General features: G+C 37.5%; 1 pseudogene; it reads right to left on the minus strand.

Moving 5' to 3' along the window:
- Positions 1-2,316: 2,316 nt before the first annotated feature.
- Positions 2,317-5,069, minus strand: LOC119535263 (annotated as a pseudogene).
- Between the last annotated feature and the right edge of the window lie 20,784 nt (positions 5,070-25,853).

Consider the following 25,853-nt stretch of genomic DNA (forward strand, 5'->3'; position numbering starts at 1 on the left):
TATTTATTATTCTATTCTCTGCAGTATGGTTAACAATCAGTGAGAATAAATGATTTAAATTCAATTTGTTTGTGGACCTCATACATGCATTCTGCCTTTGGCTTTAATGTTTATGATCTTCCTTTTTGAACAGTGCCGTGGACTATCTTGAAGCAACAAAGTAATTCACGTGGATCACAAACAGCTGGCTTCACTGAGTATTTGAGTAATATTTGAATGAAGATGATAAACTCACCAAGCTCTTAGATGATAATTCCCATTATAACTAGCTGTCTCTATAAAAGTTTTAGAATACTAAGCTTGAATCACCATTACTTGGAGATTAAAGCTTGCATTCAAAAGCATCCATAAACTTTGGATAGTGTGGTTTGTTTGCTTTCGGGCATCTGTCTGAGGTAGTAGAAAAGGGAATGAAGTAATTTCTCTCTTGCCTTGATAACTCTGAGGAGGAATCTGACATCTGTAACAGAAGTCTAGAGAGCTGCTGCCACTGGTGGTATCTAAATTTATAGTACAAAACTTCTGATTATTTTTTCTATTACCATCTATCTTTTTGTACACAAGGCAAACAATGGGAAGGAGAAGATAGGAAGTAGAGATGTAAAACAAATTTGCAATGTTAATAAGACAATAGCCAAACCAACACATAGATTGATAGGGATAGTGACCCCTGACTACAGATGGAATCATTTTCATGCCCACATGGCCAACCAAACTGACACAGGAACGTTAGGAAGGCTGTAACTTTTTTTTTCCAGGTAAGTAGTGTGAAGTTATAGGTACAGCTGTTTCTACTCATACAACTATACTACCCACATTGAGAACAATTGCAAATATTGAAACAAGCTTACTTGGCTTTGAATCAACTTTCTGACTTTGTGGTGGAGCTAACAATTGTATTGTTTGGATATTCCAGCAGGAAGTGGGTGGAAAGGCAATCTGAAATTAGAATTTGGCTGTGAAAGAAGTGCTGACTGACTTCTGGTTCAAAACATGAAAATGGCATCTTACACTTTTGTTATTTTGGTGCTATTATAATACCTATTTAATATAACTACTTACTCTATGGCTACTTGGATAGCTTTGTTTTTTAATACAATTAAATTAAATAACAACAACAAAAAAGAATACATGAGAAAGCTTCAAAGTTATCCCTTGAAGAGATGTGGCATTAAAAGAAGAAATAGTTATAATAATTACTCAGTGGGATAAGAGTTTCTCCCTAATTTATGCAAAAGTAAATTTTAACCATCCAGAAGTTTCTTTGATTTTTTCAAGTTATTTCAAGTAACATTATAAATATGATAATGGTACAAATTTTTGTTTGTTTCACAATCAGTATCCCCAACCCAAAAGCCAAAGTTGATGGAAAATTAAACAGGGGTAATTACTTTTGTGCAATGAATTTTTTTTTCAGAAATTTGCTGACTACATCACAGTTTTAACATTATGTAAAGGATGCTTTAATTGCATAGTTTGGAAATCCCAAGTCATTTTAAAAAACAAATGTAGGGTCACAGTTAAGAAAATAAAACAAATGTCATATATTTAACATAGTTTATTCATAATTAGTATAAAATTATCCTCTTTATCAAAGTCAGTGCTCTTTCAGGCAGATAGCCCAAACTGTCATAACTGTTTTTATCTTTAACTTTGGCAACTCTCTGTCATTTCCAATGATAAGCAAACTTATTGGCCACATATTTTAGTAACACTAGTACATATTTCGAATAGTTGACAGTTTTGAGGATTCAGAGGAGTGAAAAATAAGTAAAAATATGTTTTATATTAATAATGGAGGAGTAAGGACAGCATAGCTAAAATAATAAATGTTTTTTTCAGTGTCAACTACATTTCAGGCACTTTATACTAATTATCTCTAATACTTGAAACCACACTATTAGGTAGATATTATTGTCTTTATTTTACTAAAAGAAAACCAAGCCATAAAAAGTTTAATTAATTCTTTTGTCAGATAGCACAGCTAGTAGGAAGCAGAATAAGAATTTGAAGCTAGGTCTGCTTGATGAGGCCAAGGATCACTCTTTTATACAATGACACACTTACAAAATCAAAAGTGGAGAGTTGAAATCCAAAGATCATTGGATATTTGAGAGATGATCTAAGAAGTGTCTGTCTCATGGATCACTGACATGAAAAGTATCAGGTATTTACCTACATAAGAAAATTCAATAATCATGAGGAACACAAGGGTCTGACCATATTAGTCTTTTTTTTCTTTTAGTGTAAGTGAGGGAGCCCTGTCTCCAATATGGGATCTCCTTTACAGTGTTGGTAGTAGGCACCAAGAAGTTCTTAGAGCCTTGACCCTTCATCTCTGAATTTCTCAAAAACCTTCCTGAAAGCAGCCATAACTTCCTTATTCCTCAAGCTGTAGATCATGGGATTCAACATAGGAGCCACCACAGCATAGAACAGGGCCACCATCTTCTCTTCTACTGAGGAGGCAGAACTTGGACCCAGATAAGTGAAGATCGTAGCGCCAAAGCACATGCAAACCACAGTGAAGTGGGAGGCACCAGTCCCAAAGGCCTTGCTTCTTCCCTGAGTAGCACAAATGCACAGAATGGCAGCAACTATATTAGCATAGGAGAATAGGACCAGGAAACAGGGAAGCACGATCACCAGAAATCCCGAGATAGCCACCATTGTTTTGTTGAAGGAGATATCCACACAGGCTAGCCGTACCACTGCCAGGGTCTCACAGGCAAAGTGATTAATAACATTACGACCATTAAAAACTCGAAAGGGAAAAATCAATTGATCATCTCAATAGATGCTGAAAAAGCATTTGACAAAATCCAACATCCCTTTTTGATAAAAACACTTCAAAAGGTAGGAATTGAAGGAAACTTCCTCAACATGATAAAGAGCATATATGAAAAACCCACAGCCAGCATAGTATTCAATGGTGAGAGACTGAAAGCCTTCCCTCTAAGATCAGGAACAAGACAAGGATGCCCGCTGTCACCACTGTTATTCAACATTGTGCTGGAAGTGCTAGCCAGGGCAATCCGGCAAGACAAAGAAATAAAAGGCATCCAAATTGGAAAAGAAGAAGTAAAACTGTCATTGTTTGCAGATGATATGATCTTATATCTAGAAAACCCTGAGAAATCAACGATACACCTACTAGAGCTAATAAACAAATTTAGCAAAGTAGCGGGATACAAGATTAATGCACATAAGTCAGTAATGTTTCTATATGCTAGAAATGAACAAACTGAAGAGACACTCAAGAAAAAGATACCATTTTCAATAGCAACTAAAAAAATCAAGTACCTAGGAATCAACTTAACCAAAGATGTAAAAGACCTATACAAAGAAAACTACATAACTCTACTAAAAGAAATAGAAGGGGACCTTAAAAGATGGAAAAATATTCCATGTTCATGGATAGGAAGGCTAAATGTCATTAAGATGTCAATTCTACCCAAACTCATCTACAGATTCAATGCAATCCCAATCAAAATTCCAACAACCTACTTTGCAGACTTGGAAAAGCTAGTTATCAAATTTATTTGGAAAGGGAAGATGCCTCGAATTGCTAAAGACACTCTAAAAAAGAAAAACGAAGTGGGAGGACTTACACTCCCTGACTTTGAAGCTTATTATAAAGCCACAGTTGCCAAAACAGCATGGTACTGGCACAAAGATAGACATATAGATCAATGGAATCGAATTGAGAATTCAGAGATAGACCCTCAGATCTATGGCCGACTGATCTTTGATAAGGCACCCAAAGTCACCGAACTGAGCCATAATGGTCTTTTCAACAAATGGGGCTGGGAGAGTTGGATATCCATATCCAAAAGAATGAAAGAGGACCCCACCTCAAAAAAAAAAAAAAAAAAAAAAAAAAATAACATTACGACACAAGGGCAACTGGAAGATGATGATTGTCTGCATCAGTGAATTTGTGACACCAGCCACCAAACAGCCAGAAGCCAGCCCCAAGCACAGTCTTCCATGTATGATGACTATGTAGTGCAGGGGGTGACACACAGCTGCTTCCAGCAGGAAAAACTCAGACTCCCCCACCCAATGCCAGGGAAGCATAGAGCTGAAGCACACAGCTATGGAGAGATGGATTTGGGGGCTGAGAGCGAGTGAGCTAGCATTTGTGGGGTAATGCTGCTAGCATAACAAAGATCTACAAAGGGCAGAACACTAAGGAAGAAGTACATGGGGATATGAAGCCTGCTGTTCAGTCTAATCAGAAGAAGAATGAGGGCATTGCCTATAACAGTTACCAAGTACATGTCCAGGAACAGGACAAAGAGGGAGATTTGAGTCCCCCAGTCACAGGACAACCCCAGCAAAAAGAAAAGAGGACCAAACTAAAGATATAGAGTAACAAATCATGGAAACTCAGAATTGAAAAGTTGGCTTTTATACTATGTGGAGTGTTGAAGCCTCTGGTACTTAAAGTTACCTTATAACATCTCAGCCAAACCAACATCCTGACTCTGCTTGAACATATTCATGGATAAGGAACACAATGGGACACAGCTGTGCAGCTAGGGATCATAAGAATCAAGAAGAAAAGAGGTTAGATTCTTAGACTTCAATTTATTGGAACATAATCTCTTTTCTCAAAATCTGTTCTTAAAAGGGAAAAGGAAATTAATGAAGTATTTATACTTAAATCCTACTTGATTTAATAGTCGTTATCAGGGAAAATTCCTGTCTTTCTGGTGAGAAAGTTTTTGGTCCACATGAAGGACATTTTTCTGAATTCTGAATGACATTCAGTACCATTTAACTACTTTTGGTTTAATGCATTTATCCTCCAGATATCTTAGACACAATCCTACCGATCCCTCATCAGTAGAATGCATTCATGAAATTTTAAATGTATTTAAATAAACTTCTTGTACTTTTTATTACTATGTGAATTTTGAGTTTATTTTCTGTCATTTGCCCTTTTAATTGAAAGCAAGACTTACCTCACAGCAGTGGCTCTGTGGGCGAGATACTACAAGATGGCCAACTTCAACTATCAGGTGTTGCATGATGACGAGGTTCACAGAGTTGTACAAATTCATCTCTTATGCCTCTAAAGGGAATGTGATGACATGTTTAATGTTATTCTGCTATTACTTAATGATGACAACTTTCTCAGGGAAGGGGCAGCACATGCATTTCCTGATATAATATGGATCAGTCCTCATCAGTGAAGATAGAGGATATGAAAGTCAGGCTTTAATTACAGAACCAAGTGACATGATCAGTTGGTCTCTGACCCCAGAAGCAAATTTCATTTTGTTTTCTCATTTAGAGAAGGATGTGACTCCTATCAAAAGGGTATAGATGGGGATTTGAGATCTTGGAGAGAATCCTGTGACAGTATATTAAGGGTTTATATGAAAGATTATTATGCTAATACATTCTATAGTATTCATGCTATAACTATAGATGGGCAGCTGACTTATATTACATTTATTGAAAGTTTCTGGTTTCAGCCTATAAACTTTTGGAATGATTGTTAGAGATGACAACACTTACAACACAGAGACTTAAGATTAAGGTTCATTATCATAAAGATAGCAAAACTCAGATGGTTAATCATAAAGATATTCAGGATTTAACACTGTTTTAAACAAGGTCCAAGATGCCAAGGAATTTATTAAAATTATAGAGCTTTCAGAAATTGTCACATAGAAATTTGGAAAACTATCAAATGATGTTAGACACCACATTCAAGGCTTTGCACACCAAAATCAGTTGGTACAAGGTACTCATCTACAATAATGGTGAAGCACTGTGCAATGCCTAAAGACATAAGTAAGTTCCTTTACTGCCTGTAAACATAAAATAAACATAAGATAAAATAATTCAAAATCCCTGTGGTAAATAAATAATATATAATTAAGAGAGGTATGTTGCTAGTATGTTCTAAGTTCACAGGTATTTTAGCCTCATGGTTAAAAACCCCATAGCATAGTTTTATTTCTTTCTTTTCTGTTCTGTTCCTTGAGGTTTTCTGTGGCACTATGTCTATTTGGACATGAATTTCTTTTTATTCTGCAACATTGAACATTGGCATAAAACATCTTGGCCCTAGAGACATTATACTGGTTAGAAAATTTCCTAGGCTTGAAAGCCATGTTATAAATATGGACTGATACTATTTTTAGAGCTTTCCTACCTTTCCTAAGTGTACTTCAGGTACACTTTTTTTTTTTTTCATCTTATTGAGATATATTCACATACCATGCAGTCATACAAAACAAATCGTACATTCGATTGTTCACAGTACCATTACATAGTTGTGCATTCATTACCAAAATCAACCCCTGACACCTTCATTACCACACACACAAAAATAACAAGAATAATAATTAAAGTGAAAAAGAGCAATTAAAGTAAAAAAGAACACTGGGTGCCTTTGTTTGTTTGTTTTTCCTTCTCCCATTTTTCTACTCATACTTAAGGTACTCTTAATGCTTTTAAGAGATTCACCAACAGCTAAAGAGACCACATTGCAAAAGCTAAAGGCAAGTCTCATCCATTCTTCCCCCTCTGACTGCTGTGATCCCAATATATAGGTTCATACACTTGTAGTGTTCAGAATATTATGATTGAGGTGTCATCATGTCCAATTCTGAAATTGAAATCTGGCCTTCAAGCCACATGGGCAGTGACATTATCTGGAAATTTCATTACAATCACCTTCTTTGGGGATGATATTTTAAATCTAAAGATTCGAACTACATTTCCTCCACACAGAAGTGTTTGCTTCTCTGCTTCCTTCATTTTCTCTTTTGCACTTAATACTAGAATGATTACTGCATACATCTGCATTATTGGAAGGGTTACCCATATCTCTCTGTGTCTCTCTGTCTCTGCCACTGTCTGTCTCTCTCTATATATAAGTATATATATGTATATACTTCAATATGTATGTATTTCAAATGTACAAATGTATATACATCAAAAATTGCTGAAAATATAGATGCTGAGTGAATTAATATTTATGTTGTGTTACGGCTTTGTGATAGGATTTAAGAAAGTGAATTAAACAACTATGTAATTAGCAAATAAAACCTAAAGATATACCAAATGGGAGGAATAACTTTCAAAAAGTATTTCTATTGTGATTTGTCCTACATCAATTGTAGACGTTCAAATAACGTTTCTTTAATCCTACCTGACAAGACTCAAATTTAACTGTGATGCAGCACCTCTTCCAGGTGTATCAGCAGGTGCATACATGCACCAAGTGTCATCAGAACACACAGGTAGCACCTATGGTAGATGATTGTTAATGGTGAATTCATTTAGAATATTTACACCTCTATACCAAAGCCTTTTTAAAATTCAAACAACAACAACAAAGTGATACTTTCCTACCTGTTTCCAAATACATATCCAAAAAGAGGGTATTTCACATAAATTTTGTTCAGTAATACAGTCAAGAAAGTGTATTTCCAAGTGATCTATAACTTTTGTAAGCATTTCTTTCAAATTAAATATATTTAATATTTTTATAAATGACAAGTGTTAAAGTCAAAGCAAACCCCATTTTTCAGTAATATATTTCAAATAAGTACTTAGATCAATTGCCCAGAGAATAATTTAGTGATCAGATTAGGTTTCATAAAATCTTCTCAATCTGTCTACTATTGTGATGGCAGATAGAGGGAAGAAAATCAGCAAGCTCCTAAAGAAACCTTGGCTAGCCAAACTACAAGAATTCATGGGGGTTGGGAAAATGTTAAGAGAAGAATTAAGAAACTGTGCTTCTGTATCAAGTTGATACTACCTAATAGCTACTATTTACTGAGCACATATCCTTTTCCAGGCATTATATGAAATATTTTCTGTATCTATCAATGCATTATAATAACATAACATAACATAACATAACATATACAATAGTGCTCTGAACTTTGTCTTATTATTCCTATTTTCCAGATGAAAAAATAGGTGAAGTAGCTGGAAAGTGGAAGAGTCCTGTGCCAATTTGAATGTATCTTGCCCCCCAAAATGCCATTATCTTTGAGGTAATCTTGTGTGGGCAGGTGTATCAGTGTTGATTAGATTGTAATTCTTTGAGTGTTTCCATGGAGATGTGCCCCACTCAACTGTGGGTGATGACTTTGGTTGGATAATTTCCATGGAGGAACTGCCCTGCCCATTCAGGGTGGGTCTGAATTAAATTACTGGAGCACTATGTAAGCTCTGACAGAAGGAGCATGCTTGCTATAGTCAAGAGGAACACTTTGAAGAACACACAGGAGCTGAGAGAGTAGCTGCAGATGAGAGACTGTTTGAAGATGGCCGTTGAAAGCAGACTCTTGCTCCAGAGAAGCTAAGAGAGGACAAACACCCCAAGAGCAACTGAGAGTGACATTTTGAAGAGGAGCTTCAACCTAGAAAGGAACGTCCTGGGAGAAAGTCATTTTGAAAACAGAACTTGGAGCAGATGTCAGCTACATGCCTTCCCAGCTAACAGAGGTTTTCTGGACACCATTGGCCATCCTCCAGTGAAGGTACCCATTTGTTGATGACTTACTTTGGACACTTCATGGCCTTAAGACTGTAACTTTGTAACCAAATAAACCCCCTTTATAAAAGCCAATCCATTTCTGGTGTTTTGCATTCTGGCAGCATTAGCAAACTAGAATAAGTCCATAGGTAAACAAAGGATTAACTGATAATTGGACACAACCATTGTGCTAACCCTACATACAGCATCACCCTATATAAACAGGACAGCAAAAGTCACTGTTTAAAAGCCGAGGATTAACCTAACAGAAATATCAGGAAACATATTAACAGGACTAACTGAACCAACATCTCACTTCCAAGACTGAACATCCCAAGTCACATTGGCCTGGAGGAGTCTCCTCCCCACTCACCCAGGAAGCTGAGACCTGGCCTTCCAACTCCACAGGCAACAGTCAGAGGAAGGAGGGACACCAGTCCCCCATTTAGGGACCCTCGTCTTGCAGCATGTGATTAACTAGCCTTTTCTATAACTTGATGGAAGTCAGGTTTATACTTTGTGACTGATATAACAAATATAGCAGCTAATTGTGGGTACAATGCATGGCAGGGACATGGTTCTTCACCACTAGAGGAAATTGGGAGGCTCTGATTATGGGTGAAAATAGATACATAAAAGGACCCAATATAATAAATGGAGAAAGGTGGGTGCCTATTAAAAACACAAAACAGATTTCATAAGAAGCTTTGAATGTGCATGTAGTTTTGTCTAGCTAAAAGAATATTCTCCGCAAGGAAAAGATGAGGAATGATGAAGGATCCTGGGCTGATTGGACTGAAGGGATGATTCTCCTCTGGCCAGGAGGGTTTGTTCCTTCTGAGCAATCTGCCAAGGTGAATTTGGAATCTGCTCTGTTGTAGTGAGTGCTCATAAATAGTGCCAAGACGTCCCCCACTGTTTGTGTAAATAGTTACTGTCATGCTAAAGAAGTCTGAAATGAATAACTCAGAGTGACATCCTACAAGAAATGCCAGAAATAAAAAACAAGCTATGTTGGGTCACTTGATAATCACACCAAATGCAAAGTGGCCATGTAAGTAAGCCAAAATCATGTCATGGAAGGTGAAGAGAACCAGGAATTCTGTCAGAAGTCATAGGAGATCTTTCCACAGAGTCCCTTTTGGATTCCACACACAAACATATTCACTTATGCACAAGCTAGCTACAGACTTCTTTTCATACCTACTTACCTGTGCACAAACAGACCTAAAACCTGAAAAACAAACAGATCTTCACACAATGGTGATGTATGTTCATTAAATGTCTTCCACAAAAAAAAGATAAATAAATAAAAATAAAAATCAGAACTAACCTAAAATTTAATAAAAGGATATGTGATAGGTAATGATTGATTGATGATAGAGAGAGATTATAGATGATATAGATATAGATATAGATATATAGATATAGATATAGATAGAAGTAAATACCTGAAAGAGAAAGCTATGTAAAATAGGTAAATAGGAGAAGAGGATATTGAGAAGCAAATAAGAAAAAATAAATGAGGGAATTTAATAAGATATCTATGGGAGAAAGCAAAAAGTTAGGGAAAGAGAATTAATGGTTAGAAAGGAAAATGGAAACCAGAAAGGAAGACAAAGATAAAGGAGTACAATGAAAAAAATCAAAGATATGTAAATAAACCCAAGTGAAGAAGAAATAGAAATTGTGAAAGTGGAAGAAAAGATACCATTTCTATAAACATTTATTCATTTTATACATTTCTAAAGTTGACTAAAATTTTATACAGCAGGGCTTCCAATATTTTTCAGTCTTCTTATTTAGTCTTAAAGTGTTATATTTAATCTTTATTTGCAGTAACACTTAGAAGTTGATTTGCCCATGTTGGAAACTGCTCAAAATAGTGTCACAGGGAAATTGATGAATTCTCAAAAACTATGAACAGTGAGATATTTTAGGACATCGCCTCACCCCCTTGCCCAACACACATACACACACATACACACACACAAAAGTCTTCAGGACAAATTTTTCTTTAGTTACATTATTGAAAATCCCAAAATTCCCCACCAAAATATGGAAATCTCAGATACACCTAGCTGAGCTGCATACCTTTAACATTATTGAATTATTTCCATGTAAACTTAATTTCTGTTCTACAGCCACTGTATCACAATTTCCTTTGTAAAGGGGAGCAAACACTTCACAAGAAAAATGTCTGCATTGTCAAAGCAGAGTGGAGATGATCAGAAACCCACATCCCCTTCTTCAGAGCTTTTAGGATAGTGTGGAAAGGAGATTAATACACAATTGGATATGAACTTGAAAATGTAAGAATATTTAAAGAAACATGTAGCAGCTAGGGAATCTATTCCACATGCAAGTGCAGACACTGGTACCTTAAGAGACTATATTTCAGACCAGCCCTAGATAAGCAGTTTTGGAAAGCAATTCACAGGAGAGATTCTACTCTACAGAGTTGTTCCCCAAACAGAAACGTTACATGGAGGGGAAAGAGCTGTTCTCCCTGAGTATGTCTCCTCCTTTCCACCGACATCAGCAAAGAAAAGTACCATCAGCACAGACCTGGCACCTGATTCCTATTTCAAGGGGTCACTGAGGAACAAGGACCAAAGCTGCAAATCTCTTGTGGACTCCCAAGAAGGCCCAGACCCACCGTAGGTGGGCAATGCATAGAAATCACCTGAAAAATTCTGGCTCCCTATTTGCATAGCCAGAACACATTGTCTTAGGACAGGTTTCCACCACAGGCAACCATATCAAACCACCATACTCCTACCCTAAAGAATACAGGAGAGTTGCAGAAATCTGGTTTCATAAGTCACATTGCTAAGTAAGTGTTGAAGAAACACTGAAAATTACTGACTCACCTTTAGAGAGTGAAAGAGGCCATCCTGTGCCTTGGAAGGGTGGCGGGGATGGTAAAGTTATGGAATTTGAAGCAAGTATAGTTGGAAGAGGTAACTTTCTGTAACTTTAGAGACCAAATCTCTATGTGCTGTTTATTAGATTTCTTTTATTTTTCCTCCTTCTATGTCTGCCACTTCTGGACTTAACACTCTAAGCTATATTTCAACTTTGCAAATGAAAGTTGTCCCTGGAGCAAGGGAAAGCAGCTTGCAAAATATTAATTTTTCAAGGGAGGTATGTCTAGGTCTTCAGTGATACCATCTGTGTTGGTTTGAATCTATTTTGTACCCCAGAAAAGCCTATGTTCTTTTAATCCAATCTTGCGGGGTCAGACCTATTGTGGGCAGGACATTTGTTTCCATGGAGATGCAAACCAGCCCATTTAAGGTGGCTCTTAATCCCCTTGCTGGAGTTCTCTATGAAAGGATAGAAGGCAGAGACGTTTTGCAGAGAGCTCAGGGAAGCTAAGAGAAGCAGAAGCCCAAAGACATTTGGGAGAAAGCCGTTTTGAAACCAGAACCCAGGAGAAGGACCAGCAGACATCAACGTGTACCTTTCCATGTGACAGAGGAACCCAAGATGCCATCAGCCCTTCCTCAGAGAAGTTATCTTCCTCTTGATGCCTTAATTTGGACAATTTCATGGCATTAGAACTGTACACTTGCAACCTAATAAATCCCTATTGAAAAAACCAACCCATTTCTTGCATATTGCATTCTGGCAGCTTTAGCAAGCTGAAACACTGTCTTTGGATGGTGAGAATTTATAACCACTTGATGAACATGCAGATGTAATTAAATATATTTAGTACCAAGAATCAACTTCTTCATTGTATTTCACCCATCTCCACATCCCTTTCAGCAAATAACTCCTGGTCCAAGCAATTCAAGTGACCATTGGAGTGCCCTGTTGTGCATCATATTATCTGAGCTTGGACATGAAGTCTAAGCTTGCTTATAATTGAGCCACTTTCCATGTTTGGTCTTCACTACCACATCTCATTACTTTTAAACCTTCACCTTCCTATTTATTTTAAAGAAAATAGACCATATCCTGTTTTCACTTAGAGATTTTAGTGTTCAGAATCTTTAATAAAATTACAATCATCCTATGTAAAAAGAATCTCTAGCAAGGAGTTAAGCATTATGCAATGAAACCTGTGGAGGCACCATGGATTCTTTTTTCCCCCTCCCCACAAGTGAGAGTGGAGAATTCCACCTGTGTCCATTATTAATATGTCACTCAGCTGCTCTGAGCCTTTGCAAAGCTCTCTGGCTTTGCCCCAGGAAAATGGGCTTAGGATTTCTTCCCCCTCCTTGTTCTAGGAGTTAGTGGCATCTCCTGGCTAATGGTTTGAAAACCATTTTCCAAGCTGTCTCCCTGGGGAGGGCTACTTGTGTGAGTGCTAGAGTTGGAGAGAGAAGTGCAATCGAGGTCCAGTTAACTTTGGGCCTTAAAATGAGAAGAGAAGAAGAGAGAAGAGAAGAGGAGAGGAAAGGAAGGAGAGGGGATTTTTTTTAAAGTGAACTGAATTTATCTAGGATTTTGGAACCTGAAAAAAAAAAAAAAAAAGAAAGAAGTAAATAGTGAAACGGGGAGTAGAAACAAGATTGAGGCATTGCACAGGGGAAAAAGTGGGTGATAAAACAAGAGTCACTTAATTTATTTTTCAGTGATAAACTTATGGATGTCTAAAACCAAATCTATGATAATGGGTTACTGAAAATGCTAGCGAGAGAGAGAGAGAGAGGAGGTGGGGGACAGAGCCAAGATTTAAGAGGAAGTAGAGGGTGATTAGATTCTGGGTAGTGGTATGCATGGAAAAGCTCTAGAAACACAATGGAAGAGAAGGGAAGAGAAGAGAAGAGTTAGTTTCTAGCTTCCAAAATGTTGACACCTCTCATCTATGTCTCTTTTGTTTACTCTCCCCTTTACTTTGTGGATATATTATTGCAATTCTTACCATTTTACTATTATTTAGTGGAATTTTAGGGAATAGCACACATAAACTCACTTGTAAAATGCATCCCCTCACATTAGATATTTGGAATTTATTTTCCATGAAGGCATATAATAGGAAAACTGACATCTCATATTCTTGTTAATATAGCCACTGGTGGGGAAGTCAGGGACACCTCCAGCAGCCTCCTCCCTACTCTTTTCTACCCCTGACTCCTTTTCTATTGTGTGCAGACGTTTCAATAAGTTTCCACTTCCTGCCAGGAGAAATTAGGTCTAAAGCAAAGGCCTGACCGTATCTTACACTCAGAAACCAGGAGGAGAAGCCTCAGCTGCTTATCAGGGCAGGAACTCTCAGTGGCATGGGCAAGATTGTTATAGGGTCATTAATAATAAACTATTATCTAATTAAATCCAATGGTGTATTAAAAAAAATAATGAATCATGATAAAATGTGATTTTTCCAGGAATTGAGGGAAGAATGTTGACCATCAGAAAAGTATCAATATAATTAATTAAACTAGTAGCAGAAATACATGAATTTATTTCATTATTTTAATTGATTCATTAAAACATTTGATAAGGTACAACAAATTTATTTAAAAAAATATTTTTAACTTAACTAAAAGCACACTACTTTGAAAACTATTGTGTTACATGATGTTAGAAGTTCTGAACTAGTCCATAAGAAGAGAAAAAGAATTAATGTATACAAAGAGTGTAAGGAAAATCACCAATATTTGCAGATATGATCATATACCTTGGGAAAAATTCCAACAATCTGTTAGACTTAATAAGAGAGAACTAGATAAAGATTTCCTTACAAATATGAAAAGCATTTCTAAAATCAGCAATAACCAACTAAAAAAAAGATAAGGAAAAAGAAAATGACATTTCTAATAGGAACACAAATCATAAAGTATTTAAAAATTTCTTAGATTTTTCCATCTTATTTGACAAACAGCATATAAAATATGAAGACATTTTACAAAGTCAAAGTGATAGTATAGTAGAGTAATAGAATAGTATTCTGCAGGAACAGACCAAAGGATAAACAGAACTGAATAGAGAATTCAAAGATAGACCCCCACATATGTGAACTTAAAATACAGTAAAATTAAAATTACCACATACAATGAGTAAAGGATGAATTATTTAATAAATGGGCCAGTAAGTATAAGAAAAACATGCTAGATTCATATTTAACAGTATATATAAAGTGAATATTAGAGGTATTAAGTAATAACTGCAAAAGGTAAAACTAAATATTAAATAAAATGTAGAATATCTTCATGACCTGGATGCAGGAAATAATTTTTTAAAGAAGAGCTCTTCAAAAGCACAAATTATAGGCAGGGCATGATGGCGGCATAGAGAGAAGTGGAAGCTAAGTAGTCCCCCTGGAACAACTACAAAAAACCAGAAACAACTAGTAAATAATCCAGAATAACTGCGGGGGGACAAACGAGAACATCCACTCATCATACACCAACCTGAATTGGGAGGAATGCCCGAGAACACAGCATAAAATCTGTTAGTAAAACCTGCGGAACCAGGTCGGGAGACCCCCTCCCCCATAGCCCGAGCTGCGGAGCCGTGTGGTGCCACAGAGAAGCTCTCTCCCAGCAAGTGAATACAGCTCAGCTGAGCTCCAACTGGGGTTTTAAATAGCGAGTGTGAACTGCTCACTACAGGTACGCAGCCCCAAAAAACAGACGCAGGCTTAGGGTGATGACTGACCTGGGAGAGCCGGAGGGTTGCCTCAGACTGGGACTGAAGGGGACTATCTGTTTCTTTTTTGGCTCAGTGGAGAAAGCCCCAGTCATTTTCAGTTTCCAGGGCCCTGACTGTGGGAAGGGGGGAGACACCACAAGCAGAGAGTGAGACCATTGAAATGCTAATGACCTCCACCTGAGGGGTCTGTCTTCTCTAGGAGGAAAGGGGTGGGGCCCTTTCCATTCAGAACCAGACCCCAGAGCCTGGGGGAACACAGCCATACCTCCTCACACCAGTCAAGAATTATAGGCTAACAGGCGTCACCTGCTGGGCAGAAAAGCACAGTGACCCGAGGCATCAAAGGGTGGAGCAATTTTCTAAGACACACCCGTAGGGAAACCAGATACTGAATATTTCTTCCCTCTGGGACCTGAGCCTGTTCTGGTCTGAGAAAACCCGATTTGGATAACCAAGGAAACCATGCCTAGACAACAGAAAATTACAACCTACACTAAGAAAAACAAAGTTATGGCCCAGTCAAAGGAACAAACATACACTTCAACTGAGATACAGGAATTTAAACAACTAATGCTAAATCAATTCAAAAAGTTTAGAGAAGATATTGCAAAGGAGAGAGGCTGTAAAGGAAGAACTGGACATATATATGGCAGAAATCAAAAGTTCAAAAAACCTACTAGTAGAATCTATGGAAATGAAAGGCACAACACAAGAGATGAAAGACACAATGGAAACATACAACAGCAGATCTCAAGAGGCAGAAGAAAACACTCAGGAACTGGAGAACAAAACACCTGAAAGCATACACGCAAAGGAGCAGATGGAGAAAAGAATGAAAAAATATGAGCAACGTCTCCAGGATCTCAAGGATGAAACAAAGTACAATAATGTACGTATCATTGGTGTCCCAGAAGGAGAAGAGAAGGGAAAGGGGGCAGAAGCAATAATAGAGGAAATATTTAATGAAAATTTCCCATCTCTTATGAAAGACATAAAATTACAGATCCAAGAAGCGCAGCATACTCCAAACAGAAGAGATATGTATAGGCCTACGCCAAGACACTTAATAATCAGATTATCAAACGTCAAAGACAAAGAGAGAATCCTGAAAGCAGCAAGAGAAAAGCAATCCATTACATACAAAGGAAGCTTAATAAGACTATGTGCGGATCTCTCAGCAGAAACCATGGAGGCAAGAAGGAAGTGGTGTGATATATTTAAGATACTGAAAGAGAAAAACCACCAACCAAGAATCCTGTATCCAGCAAAGCTGTCCTTCAAATATGAGGGAAAGCTCAAAATATTTTCTGACAAACAGACAATGAGAGACTTTGTGAACAAGACACCTGCCCTACAGGAAATACTAAAGGGAGCACTACAGGGTGATAGAAGACAGGAGTGTGTGATTTGGAACACAATTTTGGGAGATGGTAGCACAACAATGTAAGTACACTGAACAAAGGTAACTATGAATATGGTTGAGAGAGAAAGATGGGGAGCATGTGAGACACCACAAGAAAGGAGGAAAGATAATGACTGGGACTGTGTAACTTGGTGAAATCTAGAGTATTCAACAATTGTAATAAAATGTACAGATATGTTCTTTTATGAGGGAGAACAAGCAAATGTCAACCTTGCAAGGTGTTAAAAATGGGGAGGCATTGGGGGAGGGATGCAATCAGCATAAACTAGAGACTGTAACTAATAGAATCATTGTATTATGCTTCCTTTAATGTAACAAAGGTGATATACCAAGGTGAATGCAGATAAGAGGGGGGGATAGGGGAGGCATGTTAGACACTTGACATTGGTGGTATTGTCTGATTCTTTACTCTACTTTGGTTTAAGGTTATTTTTCCTTTTGCTGCTTCCTAGCTGTCATTTTTTTTGTTTCCTCTTTCTTTTGCCTCTCTACCTTCTTTGACTCTTCCTCCTGCCTTGTGGAAGAAATGTAGATGCTCTTGCTTAGTATGAGCAGAATGTTCAATTAGGATGAACTTAAATGTTTGGAAATGAACAGGGGTGTTGGTAGCAAGATGTGAGAATAACTAACAGTGCCGAATGGTGTGTGAATGAGGTGGAAAGGGGAAGCTCAGAGTCATATATGTCACCAGAAGGAAAGTTGGAGGTCAAAAGATGGAAATGTATAAAACTGAATCCTATGGTGGGCAATGTCCATGATCAACTGTACAAATACTAGAAATCACTTCATGAACCAGAACAAATGTATGACAATACAATTAGAAGTTAATAATAGAGGGGCATATAGGGAAGAACTATATACCTATTACAAACTATGTACTACAGTTAGTAGTATTTCAACATTTTTTCATAAACAGTAACAAACGTACTATATCAATACTAGGAGTCAACAATTGAGGGGGTTGGTTAGGGATAGGGGAGGTTTAGAGTTTCCTTTTCTGTTTTTCTTTTTTCATCTTTCACTGTATTTCTTGTCTGGAGTAATGAAAAGTTTCTAAAAATTGAACAAAAATTAAGTGTGATGGATGCACAGCTGTATGAGGGTACCCAGGGGCAAGTGATTGTACACTTTGGATCTTTGGATAATTGTATGGTATCTGAACAATCTCAATAAAAATGAAAAAAAAAAAGAAAGAAACTACCACTAGTCTAGTTTTGGTGTAGTATCAAGAAAGAATATCTGTAATTATCTGAAAAAGCTAATAAAATACTCCTCCCTTTTCTAATTAAAAAAAAAAAAGCACAAATTATAGGACAAAAAAAAGGACATGAATTCAATTATATCAAAATGAAGGATTTATGTTCAACAGAGGACACCGTGGACAAAGTTAACAAACAGACAACAGATTGGAGGAATATATTAGCAATGGCTATAACAATAAAGGACTTATATCTGCAATACACCCTAACAAGGAAAAGGAAGAGAATTCAATGGAAAAATGGACTAAGAAAATAAACAGGCAGTACACAGAAGTAGCAATCCAAAGGCTAAAAATAAACTGATTCACTTAGTAAATACTTGCTGAGTGCCTATGAAGAGACAGGCACTATTTTAGACACTTGGTATGCATTAATTAACAAAACAAAGACCATACATTTGAGGAGCTTGTATTCTAGAAGGTGAAGACAAACAATACACACTAAACATTAAAAATTAAGTGAATTGCAAAGTATGTTATAAAGGATAAACTCTTTGGAAAAGGAAGAGTAAAGGAAAATTGGTATAGAAAGCAAGGAGGAAGTTTGCAGCACTCAATAGGGCAGTTGTGTAAACCTCATTGAAGAGATAATACTTGAATGAAAAATTGATGGTGTTTTAGTTTCCTGGGCTACTCAAAGCAAAAACCATGAAATGACTTGGCTTCAACAATGGGAATTTATTAGCTTAAAGTTTGAAGCCTAGATAATACCCAAATCAAGGCATCATTAAGGTGATGCTTTTTTCACAAAGACTAGCTGACAGCAATCCTTGGCTCCTCTGCCACATGGTAAGGTGCATGGCAACATCGGCTGGGCTCTCCCTTCTCTTCTGGGTTTTGTTAATTTCAGCTTATTGCTTCTGTGGCTTTCTCTTTCTCTATGTATTCATTCCATTTATAAAGGACTCCAGCAATAGGGATAAGACCATCCCGAATGAGGTGAAGTAGTCTCATCAAAAGGTCCTATTTACAATGAGTTTATAGCAACAGGAATGGGTTAGTTTTAAGAACCTGTTTTTCTGCAGTACAGACAGTTTCAAATCACCACAGATAGAGATGAGGATGTGGCTATCTGAGGAAAAAGCATCCCCACAGAGGGCAGAGTTAGAAAACTGGCCCCTACCCATTGGCTTTTACTCTTTATGAAATAGGGAGCCACTCATTGAAGGTTTAAAAGAGGAATGGCATGATTTGACTTATATTTTGAAGGGATTTCTCTGATTCAGGGATACAGGGTTAGAGGCAGAGAAACTTGTTAGAAGCTAATGAAGAAGCCCAAATGGAACTTGGTGGAACACACTAAGGTGTACAGTGGAAGTGATGAGAAGTGATTAAATTCTCTCTATTTTTTTTATTGTGATTGTTCACATCATACAATTATCCACAGATGCAAAGTATACAATAAATTGCCTCGGTACCATCATACAGCTGTGCATCCATCACCACAATTAATTTTTGTTCAATTTTTAGAGCATTTTCATTACTTCAGAAAAGAAATAAAGACACAAAAAAAGGAAACTCACATACTCCCATATCCCTAACCACCCTGCTTCCATTGATGACTCATAGTATTGGTATAGTATATTTGTTACTGTTTATGAAAAATGTTGAAATACTACTAACTGTAGTATGTACTTTGCAACAGGTGTATATTTTTTCCTATATGTCCCTCTGTTATTAACTTCTAGTTGTTCTGGTTCATGAAAGAGATTTCTAATATTTGTACAGTTAATCTTGGACATTGCCCACCACAAGGTTCACTGTTTTATACATTCCTATCTTTCAACCTCCAACTTTCCTTCTGGTGACATACATGACTCTGAGCTTCCTCTTTCCACCACATTCACGCACCGTTCAGCACTATTAGTTATTCTCACAATGTGCTACCATCACGTCTGTTCATTTCCAAACATTTAAGTTCAACCTGGTTGAGCATTCTGCTCATACTAAGTAACCGCTCCCCATTCTTTAGCCTCATTCTATAACTTGGTAACTTATATTTCATGTCTATGAGTTTACATATTATAATTAGTTCCTATCACTGAGACCCTGCAGTATTCGTCCTTATGTGTGTCTGGCTTATTTCACTCAGTACATCACCCTCAAGATTTTGTCATCAACCCATTTTTTTTTTTAAGATGGTTTTAGTCACACCCCATACATTCCATCTTAAGTAAAAAATCAATGGTTCCCTGCATAGTCATATATTTATGTGTTCACCACCCTCACCACTACCTATATAAGGACATCTATATTTCTTCCACAAATCAGGAGGAAGAGTCAAAGAAGGTAAAAAGGCAAAAGAAAAGGAAAAAAGAAAAAGAAAAACAAAAAACTTGAGAGCTAGGATGTAGCAAAAGGAAAGATAACCTTAGATCAAAGTAGAATAAAGAGTCAAACACCACTGATGCCAAGAGTCTTACACCCCTCCCTTATGCCCCTCTATTATCTGCATTTACCTTGGTATATTGCCTTTGTTACATTAAAGGAAGCATAATACAATGATTCTGTTAATTATAGTCTCTAGTTTACATTGACTGTATTTTTCCCCCAACACCTCCCTATTTTTAACATCTTGCAAGGATGACATTCATTTGTTCTCCCCCATGAAAAAACATATTTGTAAATTTTATCACAATTGTTGAACACTCTAGGTTTCACTGAGTTATACAGTCCCAGTCTCTATCTTTCCTCTTTTCTTCTGATGTCCCACATGCTCCTAACTTTCCTTTCAACCATTTTCATAGTTATCTTTGTTTATTGTACCTACATTGCTGTGCTACCATCACCCAAAATTGTGTTCCAAACCTCTCACTCCTGTCTTTTCCTATCAGTCTGTAGTGCTACCTTTAGAATTTCCTGTAGAACAGGTGTCTTATTCACAAACTCTCTCATTGTCTGTTTGTCAGAGAATATTTTGAACTCTCCCTCATATTTGAAGGATAGTTTTGCTGGATATACGATTCTTGGTAGGTGATTTTTCTCTTTCAGTATCTTAAATATATCATACCACTTCCTTTTTGCCTCCATAATTTCTGCTGAGAAATCGCACATAGTCTTATTAAGCTTCCTTTGTATGTGATGGAACACTTTTCTCTTGCTGCTTTCAGGATTCTCTCTTTGTCTTTGACATTTGATAATCTGATTATTAAGTGTCTTGGCATAGTTCTGTTTAGATCATTTCTGTTTGGGATGCACTGCATTTCTTGGATCTGTAATTTTATGTCTTTCGTAAGAGATGGGAAATTTTCATTATTTCCTCTATTATTGCTTCTGCCCCTTTTCCCTTCTCTTCTACTTCTGGGACACCAATGATACATTCATTCCTGTATTTCATTTTGTCCTTAAGTTCCTGGAGACATTTCTCATATTCTTCCATTCTTTTCTCTATCTGTTCTTTTGTGTGTAGGCTTTCAGTTGCCTTGTTCTCCAGTTCCTAAGTGTCTTCTTCTGCTTCTTGAGATCTTCTGTTGTATGTTTCCATTGTGTCTTTCATCTCTTGTGTTGTGCCTTTCATTTCCATAGATTCTGCTGGTTGTTTTTTCAAACTTTCAATTTCTGCCTTATGTATGCCCAGTGTTTTCTTTATAGTCTTTATCTCTTTTGCCATATCTTCTCTAAACTTTTGAATTGATTTAGCATTGCTTGTTTCAATTCCTGTATCTCAGTTGAAGTATAAGTTTGTTCCTTTGACTGGGCCATAACTTTGTTTTTCTTAATGTATGTTGTAATTTGCTGTTGTCTAGGCATCTGGCCTCCTTGGCCACCTCAATCAGGTTTTCCCAGATGAGAGCAGGTTCAGGTCCCAGAAGGAAGAAATATTCTGTATCTGGTTTCCCTGATGGTGTGTCTTAGAGGATTGACACACCCTGTGCTTTTCTGCCCAGCAGGTGTGCCTGTCAGCCTGTCAGTCTAGACTGGTGTATGGAGGTATGGCCCATGGCTGTTTTCCCCCAGGCTCTGGGGTCTGGTTCTGAATGGAAGGCAGGTAGTTGAGCTGGGCCCCACCTCTTTCCTCTTGGGAAGCTATGCCCCCTAGAGAGGTCATTTGCATATAAATAGATTCTTTGTTTATCTGACTCTGCTATCTCTACCCTTGTCTGGGTCAGAGTGTTGCAAGTTTAAAATGGCTGAGGCTTTCTCTACTGCAGAGCACTGTGAGCTGAAAATGGTTGAGGCGCTCTCCGCTGAGCCTCCCAGGTTGAGAGAGAGAGAGACAGGGACAGAAAGCCCCCAGATTCACCTGTCAGCCAGAGATAGCACCCAATCCTTTGGGCTCCCTGTCCCAAGACAGATACATCCCCTGACTCTCCAAGGTCAGTCATCATCAAAAGTTTCTCTCTGCTTGTGGGGGATTCATAGTTTGTGTTGAGCAGTTAACATTAAAAACCCAGTTGGAGCTGGGCTGAGGTATATTTGCTTTTTCAGAGAGTGATACTCTCTAGCACCGTGAGGCTTTACAGTTCAGGGTGCCATGAGGGAGGGGGCTCTTGTCTCAGGTCCACAGTTTTTACTTACAGATTTTATGCTGTGATCTTGGTCATTTCTCCCATTCCAGATTGTTGCATGATGTGTGGACAGTAAGAGTCATGTTCCAGCAGTTATTATAGATATTTTACTAGTTTTTCCTGGTTTTTTATTAGTTGCTCTGGGGGGACTAACTATCTTGTACTCCCCTCTATGCTGCCATCTTCTCCTCTCTTCTATATATTTTTGAAAGTAGAGAGAACAGTTGCAGATTTGATTTAAAATATGAGAAAAAGAGCAATAAATGCTTAATCAATTGCAATGATGGAATTTCCAAAAACTGACGTGGGGAAGGCATAAACTGAACTCTTTGCAGTGAGGAGTAGGTTGGAATCAGGAGTTCAGTGTATTAAGAGATTCTCATACTGATTAGTTAGAGTAATGCAAAATAAAACAATTTCTTATGTTAATGCATAAGAACAACCTCCAGAATGACCTCGTGATCTCTCAGCCACTGAAACTTTATTTTGTTTCATTTCTCTTCCCCCTTTTGGTCCAAAAAGGCTTTCTCAATCCCAAGATGCCAGGGCCAAGCTCATCCCTCAGAGTCAAGTCCCACCTTGCCAGGGAGATTTACACCCCTGGGAGTCAGGTCCCACATAGTGGGGAGGGCAGTGAGTTTACCTGCAGAGTTGGCTTAGAGAGACAGGCCACATCTGAGCAATGAAAAGAGGTTCTCTGGGGGTGACTCTTAGGCATAATTTTAAGTAGTTCTTTGCAGTAACAAACTTCATAAGGGCAAGCCCCAAGATTGAGGGCTTGGCCTTCTAAATTGGTAGCCCCCAATGCTTATGAGAATATCATTAATTTCCCAGGTGGGGAAATTTAATATTTCCACATTTTCCCCCAGTCCCTAAAGGGGGCTTTGCAAATACATTTTTATTCTCTGTCCAAATTACTCTGGGATGTATTGGGCTTCACGTTAACCTGTATAAACCAACCAGATTTCACTACCTATTGAAATTTTAATTTAGTTATGTTGCTTGAATAAACTACCATACAAGTTAAATTATATAGGGTGTTACCAAAAATACAGGTTGTTCCCCTAATAAACATCTCTTCCTTTGGTCTCACACAGAAGTTGAAATGCTAACAACACCATCACTATCATCCTTTACCCTTTAGTCTGATTTAACTTAGTCCTAACCAAGTCATTTCATTCATACCTCTAATTGAAGTCTTATCTCTTTTTTCAGAGTCCTTAACAATGCTGTATGGGGTAACGCTGGCATTCATAGCTGCCAGATTCTGGCTCTGAGTTTCAGGTGTCACACAGATACACAAAGTTCCAGGAACTGACCAGGTTATACATAAAGGGCACAGCATCTCAGAATTTAGAAATAACCATTACAGCTCAGAAATAGATGTAACTGATGTAAGAGTGCACAATATAGCCTTTGCCTGATAACCTATGCTCTCAGACTCAATTCTCAGAGTGTGCACATTTTAGTTAGTCCATATTATTGAGGCATTATAATGATTTTCATTGCATTTTTTGTTTATTTCACTCAACATACTGTCCTCAATTTCCATTCACCTCACAACTTCACTCCTTCCTGTAACAGCTCAATATCCCATTGTATGTATACACCACAGTTTGCCATTCCACTCATCAGTCAATGTAACCTTAGGCCACCCCATCCACTGAAAATTGTGAATACTGACACCATAAACCCCACTGTTCAAATGTCCATTATTGTCCTTCTTTTCAGTTCTGCCAAGGATATATACCCAATAACCAAGTTTTAAGACCAAGTGGCAACCCCAAGCCTAGCTTCCTGTGGAACCACAACACTGTCCTCCAGATGGGCTGCACCATTCTACTTTTCCACAAATGGTGATTAGGTACATCCCTTTCTCCACACTTTCTCCAGCACTGGTATCCCTCTGTTTATTTTTTAGATGGTTTTATTCACACACCATACATTCCATCCTATGTAAAGAATCAATGGTTCCCTGAATAATCACATAGTTATGCATTAGCCACCACTATCTATATAAGGACCTTTCCATTTCCTCCACAAGAAAAGAGTAACAGGTGAAAAAAGTAAAAGAAAGAAAGAAACAGAGAGAAAAAATGACAACTAAAAAGCAACAAAAGAAAAAATAAAATTTAAATAAAATATAATAAAAAAGTCAGACACCAGCACAAATGCCAGGAATCCCATACCCCTCCCTTATATCTGCCTTTTATAGACATTTAGCTTTGGTATATTGCTTTGTTACAATTAATGGAAACATACTATAAAGTTACTGTTAACTATAGACTCTAGTTTGCATTGATTATATTTTTCCCCAATATCACCCTATTTTTAACACCTTGCAAAATTGAAATTTATTTGTTTTCCCTCATGTAAAAACATATTTGTACATTTAATCACAATCATTGACCACTCTAGGTTTCACCAAGTTATACAGTCCCAGTCTTTATCTTCTATCTTACCTTCTGGTGTCATATGTGCCCCTACCCTTCCTCTTTCAACCGGACTCACAACCATCTTTCTTCAGTGTATTTACTTTATTGTGCTTACATCACTCAATATTGTGCTCCAGACTTCTTTCTCCTGTCTTTTCCTATCTGTCTCTAGTTCTCCCTTTATTTCCTGTAGAGCAGGTATCTTATTCACAAACTCTCTCAGTGTCGGTTTGTCTGAAAATGTTTTAAATGTCCCCTCATTTTTGAAGGACAGTTTTTTCTGGATACACAATTCTTGGTTGGCAGTTTTTCTCTTTCAGTATCTTAAATATATTATACCACTGCCTTCTTGCCTCCATGGCTTCTACTGAGAAATCTGCACATAGTCTTGTTGAGCTTCCCTTGTAAGTGATGTATCCTTTTCGTTTGCTGCTTTCAGAATTATCTCTTTGTCTTTGACATTGGATAATCTGATTATTAAGTGTCTTGGTCTAGGTCTGTTTGGATCTCTTGTTTGGGGTATGCTGTGCTTCTTGGATCTGTAATTTTATGTCTTTCATAAGAGATGGGGAATTTTCAGTGATTATTTCCTCCAGTATTGTTTCAGCTCCTTTTCCTTTCTCTTCTCCTTCTGGGACACCCATGATATGCACAGTCATGTGCATCATGTTGTCATTCAATTCCCTGAGATGTTGCTCATATTTTTCCATTCTTTTCTCTATCTGTTCTTTTGTGTGAATCATTTCAGATGTCCTGTCCTCCAGTTCATGAATCTTTCCTTCTGCCTCTTCAAATCTGCTGTTGTGTCTCTCCGTTGTGTTTTTCATCTCTTGTATTGTGCCTTTCATTCTCATAAGTTCTGCCAAACATTTTTTCAAGGTTTTCAGTTCTTCCTTTTGTTTACCCAATGTCTTCTTTATATCCATCATCTCTTTTGCCATATCTTCCCTCAACTTGTTGATTTGATTTAGGAGATTTGTTTGCCTAATATTTAGTTGTTTAAATTCCTGTATCTCAGTTGAAGTGCAAGTTTGTTCCTTTGACTGGGCTATTTCTTCATTTTTCCTAGTGTGATTTTAATTTTTTGTTGTCTAGGCATCTGATTTCC

This window comes from Choloepus didactylus, chromosome 5 (assembly GCF_015220235.1).
Source record: "Choloepus didactylus isolate mChoDid1 chromosome 5, mChoDid1.pri, whole genome shotgun sequence".
Taxonomy (NCBI): Eukaryota; Metazoa; Chordata; class Mammalia; order Pilosa; family Megalonychidae; genus Choloepus; species Choloepus didactylus.